Source organism: Jaculus jaculus, chromosome 7 (assembly GCF_020740685.1).
Source record: "Jaculus jaculus isolate mJacJac1 chromosome 7, mJacJac1.mat.Y.cur, whole genome shotgun sequence".
In the NCBI taxonomy this organism is placed as follows: domain Eukaryota; kingdom Metazoa; phylum Chordata; class Mammalia; order Rodentia; family Dipodidae; genus Jaculus; species Jaculus jaculus.
Window position 1 is genome coordinate 69,480,863 of NC_059108.1, and position 10,406 is coordinate 69,491,268.

Here is a 10,406-nt window from a genome sequence, read left to right on the forward strand (position 1 = left end):
TTGTGGTTTTTTGTTTAGTTTAATTTTGTTTTTATTTGATTTGATTAGTTTTTCAAGGTAGGGTCTCACTCTGGCCCAGGCTGACCTGGAATTTACTATGTAGTCTCAGGGTGGCCTTGAACTCACAGTGATCCTCCTATCTCTGCTTCCCTAGTGCTGGGATTAAAGGCATGTGCCACCACGCCCAGCTAGGATCCTGCTTTTAAAAATTTATTTATTTTTATTTTTTTATTAACAACTTCCATGATTATAAAAAATATACCCTCCCTCCCCCCACTTACCCGTTTGAAACTCCACTCTCCATCATATCCCCTCCCCATCTCAATCAGTCCGTCTTTTACTTTTGATGTCATGATCTTTTCCTCCTCTTATGATGGTCTTATGCAGGTAGTGTCAGGCACTGTGAGGCCATGGATATAAAATCCTGCTTTTTAAGCCAGTCTGCAAACCTTTGACTTTTGTTTGGGGCATTGCAGCCATTGATATTAAGAGTTATTATTGAAAGGTGTGTATTTATTTTTGCCATTTTTCTTGTTTTGTAGTTTTTCCAGTTTTACCTTTGCTTTCTTCTATTAACTCGTATTTGAGTATAGTTTGTTTTTCCCACACGTATATTCCTTATATGTGTGTTTTTCTTTCTCTTCAGCATGGAGGACCCTTTCAAGTATTTTCTGTAGAGCTGGTTTTGTCTTCAAATATTTCTTTAGCCTGCTTTGTTATGGAATGTTCTTATTTCTCCATCTATTTGAATGGGTAGCTTTGCAGGTTAAAGTAACCTTGGTTGACAGTCGTTATCTTTCATAACTTTGAATATATCTCTGTAAGCCCTTCTGGCTTTTAAAGTTTGTGTTGAGTAATCTGCTGTGATCCTGATGGGCTTGCCTTTGTATGTGACTTGATTTTTCTCTCTAACTGCTTTCAATATATTTTCTTTGGTTTGAATGTTTGGTAGTTTAATTATAATATGGCAAGGAGTGGTTCTTTCCAGCTCTTGTCTGTTTGGTGGTCTAGAGGCTTTCTGTATCTGCATTGGCATCTCTTTTCCAATCTGGGGGGATTTTTCTTTTATGATTTTGTTGAAAATACCTACTATGCTTTTGGAGTGAAATTCTCCTTCTACTATACCCTGAATTCTTATGTTTGATCTTTTTATAGTATCCTGAATATCTTAAAATTCTCATTTATACTTTCCTATTAGTTTGTCTTTGTCTTTGTTGGACTGTATTAGATCTGCAAGTTGGTCTTCTAGCTTAGATATTCTGTCCTCTCCTTCATCCATTCTACTGGTTTTTTTTTTTATTAATTCTACAGGGTTTTTTTATTTCATTGAATGTGTTCTTCATTGTTAGTAATTCTGACTGGTTTTTCCTCATTATTTCTATTTCCTTACTTATGTCTTATATTGACCTCCTTATTTCATTAAATTGCTTTCCTGGGTCTTCTTACATTTCTTTGATTTCCTCAAACATATTTGTAAACATTCTTTTGAAATCTTTCTCAGGCATTTCCTCTAACTCAATCTCACTAGAGGTCATTTCTGTTGCATTAATACTTTTTGGTAGATTTATGTTGTCTTGACTTTTTTGTGTGTGTTTCCTGTGTTACAATGTGCATATTTTTGCATCTTGGATTAACTTGAAAATCAGCTCCAAAAGGCCAAAGCCAAACATTCAGGTGTCTATCAGCAACCCCACTCTCCATACCACTTTTCTGTTACAGTCAGGTTTGCATTGCAGGTATAAATCACCAAAATAACAGCAGTTTGTGGGGAAAAGAGGTTTATTTTTGCTTACATGCTTGAGGGGCAGCTCTATGATAGCAGGGAAAGTAATGGCATGAGCAGAGGGTGGACATCACCTCCTGGCCAACATAAGGTGGACCAAAGCAACAGGAGAGTGTGCCAAACACTGACATGGGGAAACTGGCTATAACACCCATAAGCCGGCCCCCAAAAATGCACCACCTCCAGCAGGCGTTAATTCCCAAATCTCTATCAGCTGGGAACCTAGCATTCAGAACACCTAAGTTTATGGGGACACCTGACTCAACCCACCACAACATCTGTATTTCTTCCTTGAGCACTCCCTATCTAGTTCCATAGTCAATTTATTAATTGGGTTGTTTGATTTCTTATTATTTAATTTTTTGAGTTCTTTCATCCTCTATCAGAAGTATAGCTGGCAAAGATTTTCTTCCATTCTGCAGGTTGTCTCTTTGGTCTATTCACAGTGTCTTTTGCTGTACAAAAGTTTTGCAATTTCAAGAGGACCCAGTGGTTTTATTGCCTGAGCAATTGAGGTTACATTCAGAAAGTCTTTGACAAGACCAATATGTTGAAGGGTTTCCTCTACTTTTTCCTCTAGCAGTTTCAGAGTTTCAGGTCTGATGTTAAGGTCTTTAATCCATTTGGACTTAATTCTTGTGCTTGCACAGAGAGAAGGATCTATTTTTACCCTTCTACAGATACATATTCAGTTTTCCCAGCATCATTCGCTGAAGAGGCTGTCTTTTCTTCAATGAGTATTTTTGGCATTTTTATTGAATATCAGATGGCTATAGCTACCCAGACTTATGTTGAAGGGTTTCCCCTAATTTTTCCTGTAGCAATTTCAGAGTTTCAGGTCTGATATTAAGGTCTTTAATCCATTTGTACTTAATTCTTGTGCATGGAAAGAGATAAGGATCTATTTTATCCTTTTGCAGATACATATCCAGTTTTCCCAGCACCATTTGATGAAGAGGATGTCTTTTCTCCAATGAGTATTTTTGGCATTTTTGTCAAATGTCAGGTGGCTATAGCTACCCAGACTTACATCTGGGTCCTCCATTCTGTTCCATTGACCTACGAGTCTGCTTTTGTGCCAGTACCATGCTGTTTTTTGTTACTATGTCTCTGTAGAATAGGTTAAAATCAGGTATGTTTTGTTTTTTGAGGTAGGGTCTCGCTCTAGCCCAGGCTGACCTAGAATTCATTATGTATTCTCAGAGCGGCCTCCAACTCAAGGTAATCCTCATATCTTTTCCTCCCATCTTCCTCCCAAGGGCTAGAATTAAAGCTATGAGCCTACCAACTTCTTTTATTTTTTAAAAAATTTATTTTTATTTATTTATTTGAGAGAAAAACAGAGAGAATGGGTATGGTTGTGCCAGGGTCACCAGCACTGCAAACAACTTCCAGATGCATGTGCCACCTTGTGCATCTGGTTTACATGGGTCCTGGGTAATCGAGCCTGGGTCCTTTGGCTTTGCAGGTGAGTGCCTTAACTGCCAGGCCACCTCTCAAGCCCTTTTTGTTTAAATATATATATATATATATATATATATATATATTTGTAAGGAGAGAGAGAGAGACAGAAAGAGAATGGGCACATCAGGACCTCTAGCCACTGCAAACAAACTCCTGACACATGACACATGTGCCCCTTGTGCATCTAGCTTATATAGTTCCTGGGGATTTGAACCTAGGTCCTTTGGCTTGCCAGGCAAATGTCTTAACCCCTAAGCCATCTTTCTAGTCTCAGCCCATTTTAAAATACACACATATATATGTATGTGTGTATATATATATATGCAAGGAGAGAGAGAGAGAGAGAGAGAGAGAGAGAAAGACAGAAGAGAGAATGGGCACACCAGGGCCTGTAGGCACTGCAAACAAACTCCAGATGCATGTGCCCCTTGTGCATATGGCTTCCATGGGTCCTGGGAAATCAAACCTGGGTCCTTTGGCTTTGCTGGAAGCACCTTAACTGCTAAGTCATCTCTCCAGCCCTTTTTTGTTTGCTTGTTTGTTTGTTTTGTTTTAAATTAGGGCCTTAGTCTGTAGTCTCAGGGTGGGCTCATGATTTATCCTATCTTGAGACCCAGCAAAGTATTAGGTGCATAGCTGGAAGCATTGAGATTAGTTTACAAAAGCATCCCCTCAACCTTGGTTCCTACAGACTACAAACTCCTAGTTAGACCTATTTATTTCCTTTCTTACATGAAGCCCTTATATTCCTCTGTCTTCCAGGGTCTTCTGGGATCTTCCTCCCCACTTGAATACTCTTGACCTCGTCCTGTGGACTGATATAGAGTATTAGTTTTGCTTTTATGCACCCTCTTCAGCAACTTTTCTAATCAAGAACTACTTTAAAAAATTCATTTATTTATGCATTTATTTGAGAGAACATGAGAGGGAAAGAGGCAGACACAAAAAAGAGAGAGAGAGAGAATGGGTGCACCAGGACCTCCAACCACTGCAAACGAACTCCAGATACATGTGTCACCTGGTGCATCTGGCTTATGCTTATGTGGGTCCTGGGGAATCGAGTCAAGGTCCTTTGGCTTTGCAAGCCACCTCTTCCACAATGGACCCTAAGCCTTGGAAGGTGTGATAGAGATATTGCAGTGCTGAGCACTCCTCTGTCACTTCTTCCCAGCACCATGATGCCTTCTGAGTCATCCCAAGGTCCCTGCCATCTGAAAAGAGAAGGTCCTCTACCAAAAGAGAGACTAACATTAATATATAGGTATGAACATTAAGAGAAATTTGATGAGCACAGTATATACCTTTAGCCTGACAACAGCAGACATTACACCCCAGGGCTCATGACTACCCTGTTTTAGGTTTTCAGTATAAGGGATGTATTCCCTCCCATGGAGTTGGCCTCCAGTCCAATTAGAGGTAAGTTGGTTTCCCCCATGACAGACATGCCACTATTGCACCCATTGGCTCATTTGGCCTGGCCAGCCAAATATAAAGATTGCAGTGTCCACTGTTGGGTATCTTCACTGGTAATTTCTCTCTGTCCTATTGAACTGCATGAAGCATGGCTTCTTCCAGCTTTCTGTCAGATGATCTACATGGAGGAGGTTATCAGCTCAGTTCCAACAGGATTTCTCAGTGGCCTTGCAGCCCAAGTATGTGGAGTCTTCAGCAATAGGGTCTTATCATCTATTCCTGGTGGGAAACCAAGAGCCTTGGCAATGGCCTATCATGTTTTGGGGACATCAGGGACCTCCCTGGACAACTCACTGTAAGGTACCCCATCCCTGGCACTGAAAAATTTCTAGCAACAATCTACAGCTCCTGAATGTTCCATTGTCCAAAAAATTAGGTCTCCATATAATTTATTTATATCCTCTTAGATTTTAATTAACCCTCCCTCCATCTTTCCTTTATTCAATCTCTTCTTACTCACTTATGCCTTTTCACCCCCATTAATCTGTTCTTCTAGGTATATATATATACAATACCATTCTCTTAAATCTCCCCTTCCCTTCCTTTCTCTTCCCTTTATATCTCTTTTCTAGCTTACTGGCCTCTGCTACTGAGTTTTCTTCCTACTCACACAGAAGTCCAATCATCTATAGCTAGGATCCACATAGAAGAGAGAACATGCAAGGTTTGGCTTTCTGGGCCTGGGTTACCTCACTTAGTATAATCCTTTCCAGATCCACCCATTTGCCTGCAAATTTCATAACTACATTTTTCTTTACTGCTGAGTAGGACTCCAAAATGTTCCACATCTTCATTATCCACTCATCAGTTGAGGGACATCTAGGCTGATTCCATTTCCTAGCTATTGTGAATAGAGCAGCAATAAACATGATTGGCAAGTATCTCTAAGGTAGTGAGATGAGTCCTTAGCATATATGAGTGCTATAACTGGGTCATATGGTAGATATAGTTTTAGCTGTCTTAGGAACCTCTACACTAATTTCCACAATGGCTGGACCAGATTGCATTCTTATCAACAGTGTAGAAGGGTTCCTCTTTTTCTGCATCCTCATCAGCATTTATGCTCATTTGTTTTCATGATGGTAGCCAATCTGACAGGAGTGAAATGGAATCTCAATGTAGTTTTAATCTGCATTTCCCTGATGACTAGGGAATGTAGACATTTTTTTAGATGTTTATATGCCATCTGTATTTCTTCTTTTGAAAACTCTCTCTTTAGCCCATTTTTAATTGGCTTATTTGATTTCTTATTATTTAATTTTTTGAGTTCTTTGTATATCCTAGATATTCATCCTCTATCAGATGTATAGCTGGCAAAGATTTTCTCCCCTTCTCTAGGTTGCCTCTTTGCTTTATTCACAGTGTCCTTTGCTGTACAAAATCTTTGCAATTTTATGAGGTCCCAGAGGTTAATCTGTGGTTTTATTGCCTGAGCAATTGGGGTTATTTTCAGGTAGTTTTTGCCAAGACCAATATGTTGAAGGGTTTCCCCTACTTTTTCCTCTAGCAGTTTCAGAGTTTCAGGTCTGATATTAAGGTCTTTAATCCATTTGTACTTAATTCTTGTGCATGGACAGAGAGAAGGATCTATTTTTATCCTTCTACGGATACATATCCAGTTTTCCCAGCATCATTCGCTGAAGAGGCTGTCTTTTCTTCAATGAGTATTTTTGGCATTTTTATTGAATATCAGGTGGCTATAGCTACCCAGACTTACATCTGGGTCCTCTATTCTGTACCATTGATCTACATGTCTGCTTTTGTGCCAGTACCATGCTGTTTTTGTTACTATGGCTCTGTAGTATAGGTTAATGTCAGGTATGGTGACACTACCAGCCTTATTTTTGTTGCTCAAAATTGTTTTAGATATTCATGATTTTTTGTGCTTCCAAATGAGTTTTTGGATTGTTTTTTCTATTTCTGTGAAGAATGCCATTGGAATTTTGATGAGGATTGTATTAGATGTGTATATTGCTGTTGGTAAGATTGCCATTTTCACAATATTGATTCTTCTGATCCAAGAACAAAGGATGTTTTTCCATTTCCAAGCATCTTCTGCAATTTCTCGCTCAAATGTTTTAAAGTTTTCATTGTAGAGATCCTTCACTTACTTAGTTAGGTTTATTCTAGGGTACTTTATTTATTTATTTATCTATTTATTTATTTATTTTGATGCAGTTGTGAATTGGAGTGCCTCTCTGATTTCATTCTCTGTGTGTTTATTGTTAGCATATAGGAAGGCAACTGATTTCAGTTTTATTTTGTATCCTGCTACATGGCTATAGGTGTTTATCAGCTTTAACAGTTTGCTGGTAGCATCTTTAGAGTCCTTTATGTATAGAATCATGTCATCTGCAAATAATGATAACTTGATCTCTTTCTTTCCAATTTGTATCCCTTTTATGTGTGTCTCTTGCCTTAATGCTATGGCTAAGACTTCCAGTAGTATATTAAATAAAAGAGAGGATAGTGGGCATCCTTGTCTTGTTCCTGATTTTAGAGGAAAAGCCTCCAGTTTTTCCCCATTTAGTAATATGTTGGCTGTAGGCTTGTCACAAATAGCCTTTATTATGTTGAGATATGTTCCTTCTATTCCCAGTCTGTGTAGAAGTTTTATCATGAAGGGATGTTGGATTTTGTCAAATGCTTTTTCTGCATCTAATGAGAAAATCATGTGATTTTTGTCCTTCAGTCCATTTATATAATGTATTACATTTGTTGATTTGTGAACGTTGAATCATCTCTGCATCTCTGGGATAAAGCCTACTTGGTCAGAGTGAATGATCTTTCTGATATATTCCTATATTCTATTTGCCAATATTTTGTTGAGAATTTTTGCATCTCTGTTCATGAGGGAGATTGGTCTGTAATTTTCTTTTATTTATTTATTTATATTTTTATTTTTTTTTGAGGTAGGATCTCGCTGTAGCCCAGGCTGACCTGGAATTCACTATGTAGTCTCAGGGTGGGTTCAAACTCACAGTGATACTCCTACGTCTGCCTCCCAAGTGCTGGGATTAAAGGCATGCCCCACCATGCCCGGCTTCTTTTCTTGTTCTATCTTTGCCTGATTTTGGTATCAGAATTATTCTGGCTTTGTAGAAGCATTTGGTAGGATTCCTGCTTTTTCTATTTTATGGAAAAGTTTAAGAAGCAATGGTGTTAGTTCTTCCCTGAAGGCCTGGTAAAATTCACCAGTGAATTCATCTGGGCCTGGACTTTTTATGGTTGGGAGATTTTTGATAACTGCTTGGATCTTCATACTTGTTATAGATCTATTTAAGTGATTAATTTCATCTTGATTTAATTTAGGTAGGTCATATAAATCAAGGAAATCAACCATTTCTCTCAGATTTTCAAACTTAGTGGAGTATATGTTCTTTTAGTATGTCCCTATGATTTCTTGAATTTCTCTGGTATCTGTTGTGATGCTGCCTTTTTTGTCTCTACTTTTATTAATTTGTATCTCTTCTTTCTTTTTTTTTTTTGTTTTTCCAGGTAGCCTCTCACTCTGGTCCAGGCTGACCTGAAATTCACTATGTGGTCTCAGGGTGGCCTCGAACTAATGGCAATCCTCCTACCTCTGCCTCCCAAGTGCTGGGATTAAAAGCATGTGCTACCATGCCCAGCTCTTCTCTCTTTCTTTTGGTCAGGTTTGCTAAGGTTTGAGTCCCCAGGACACATATAAGCTAGATGCACAAGGTGGTACATGTGTCTAGAGTTTGTTTGCACTGGCTGTAAGCCCTGGTGCACACATTCTATCCTCTCTCTCTCAAATAATTTTTTTTAAGTATTGAAGCTGGGCATGGTGGCACACACTTTCAATTCCAGCACTTGGAAAGCAGAGAGGTAGGAGGATCACCATGAGTTCAAGGCCACCCTGAGACCACATAGTGAATTCCAGGTCAGCCTGGGCTAGTACAGACCCTACCTCAAAAAACCAAAGGAAAAAAATAAAATAAAATAAAAGGAAGCTACATTGGGTATGGTGATGCACACCTTTAATTCCAGTACTTGGGAGGTTGAGGTCAGAAGATTACTGTGAGTTTAAGGACAGCCTGGACTACAAAATGAGACCCTGGCTCAAAAAAAAAAAAAAAAAAAAAAGGCTGGAAAGATGGCTTAGTGGTTAAGGCGTTTGCAAAGCCCAAGGACCCAGGTTCTACCCCCAATACACACGTAAGCTAGATGTACAAGGTGGCTCATGCAACTGGAGTTTGTTTGCAGTGGCTGGAGGCCCTAGCATGCCCATTCTCTCTCCTCTTTCTCTCTCTCATATAAATAAATAAAAATAAAATTTAAATTTAAAAGAAGAAGAAAAAGAGGAGGAGGTAAAGGAACCAAATTCTGCATTATTTATCTTGTTGCTTCAGAGCAACTTTTACTTTTCTGTCAGTGGCCTGGCGGGGTAAGAAGGGGGCTACGAGAAATCTGAAGCATCATTTTCAACCTTGTACCAACAGCATCAGCACAGAGAGATCCTTGCAGGGCATAAGTGACTGTAACAGTACAGGGACCACACACAGAGAGGCACGTGCTCATTATGTATGTCTGGAGAAGTTATCTGTCTCCAGAGGGACATATTTCACTCTGCATTGGCTTTGAGCGTCTTCCTTACCCCATGTTGTCTTTTCCCACGAGCTCTGTTGCTGTCCTTCTCAGTCTCCTTCCTCCCCCTCCATACCTCGCCCTTCCCATCCTGCTCTACCTGTCACTGTCTCCATCTCCATCCATCTTTCTCCCTCCATACTTTGCTCAGTCAAGCCTGTTCCTACTTCTCCTTGATTCCTTGTTCTCTGTAGCTCCCTTTCTCCCACTCCATCTGTGATACCACCTTGCTGGGTACCCTGCAGTGAGTGATGAGCTTTCCTTCTCACATTCAAAACCATAAGCTGTGCTTGGTTTATTGATTGATTTAAAAAAATAAAAACTGTAGAGGAAAGAAAAGAGTATTTTTCTTGTATTTTTTGGACTCATGGACTTGCACATGCTAAGCACACATTTTGCAACTGAGCTACACCCTCAGCTCCCCAAGATGCTTTTGTTTTTGCTTTTTTGAAGTAGGGTTTCCTTGCTGACCTCACTGTGTGGTGTCCAAATCATGGAGACCCTCCTACCTCTGCCTTCCCAATGCTGAGATTAAAGGAGTACACTATCACATCAGCCCCACCCAAGGTGATTTTAATTGTGTTCAAAATAGGTTCAAAGGGGGATTTTTTAATTGTTGTTTTGTAAAGGTAGAAAGTATAGGGAGATTGCCAGGCATGGTGGGGCACATCTTTAATCCTAGCACTCAGGAGGCAGAGGTAGGAGGATCCCTATGAGTTCAGGGCCACCCTGAGACTACCTAGTGAATTCCAGGTCAGCCTGGACTAGAGTGAAACTCTACCTTGGAAAGAAAAAGCATAGGGGGATTGTGAAACCATCAATGAGAGAGTAGCCTGAGAAAATGTATAGGTAGGGAAACAACATAAGAGGTTAAAAGCTGGGCATAATGGTTTACACCCATAATCCCAAATCCCAGTTCCAGAGAAGTAGAGGCAGAAAGGACCATTCTTGGATATGTAGTGAGTGGGAAGCCAGTCTGCTACATGAAACCCTTCTCCAAAAGAAAGTAGTTGAATGTTCTCTCTCATATGTGGATCCTAGCTACACATGTTTGGACTTCTGTGTGAGTAGGAAGAAA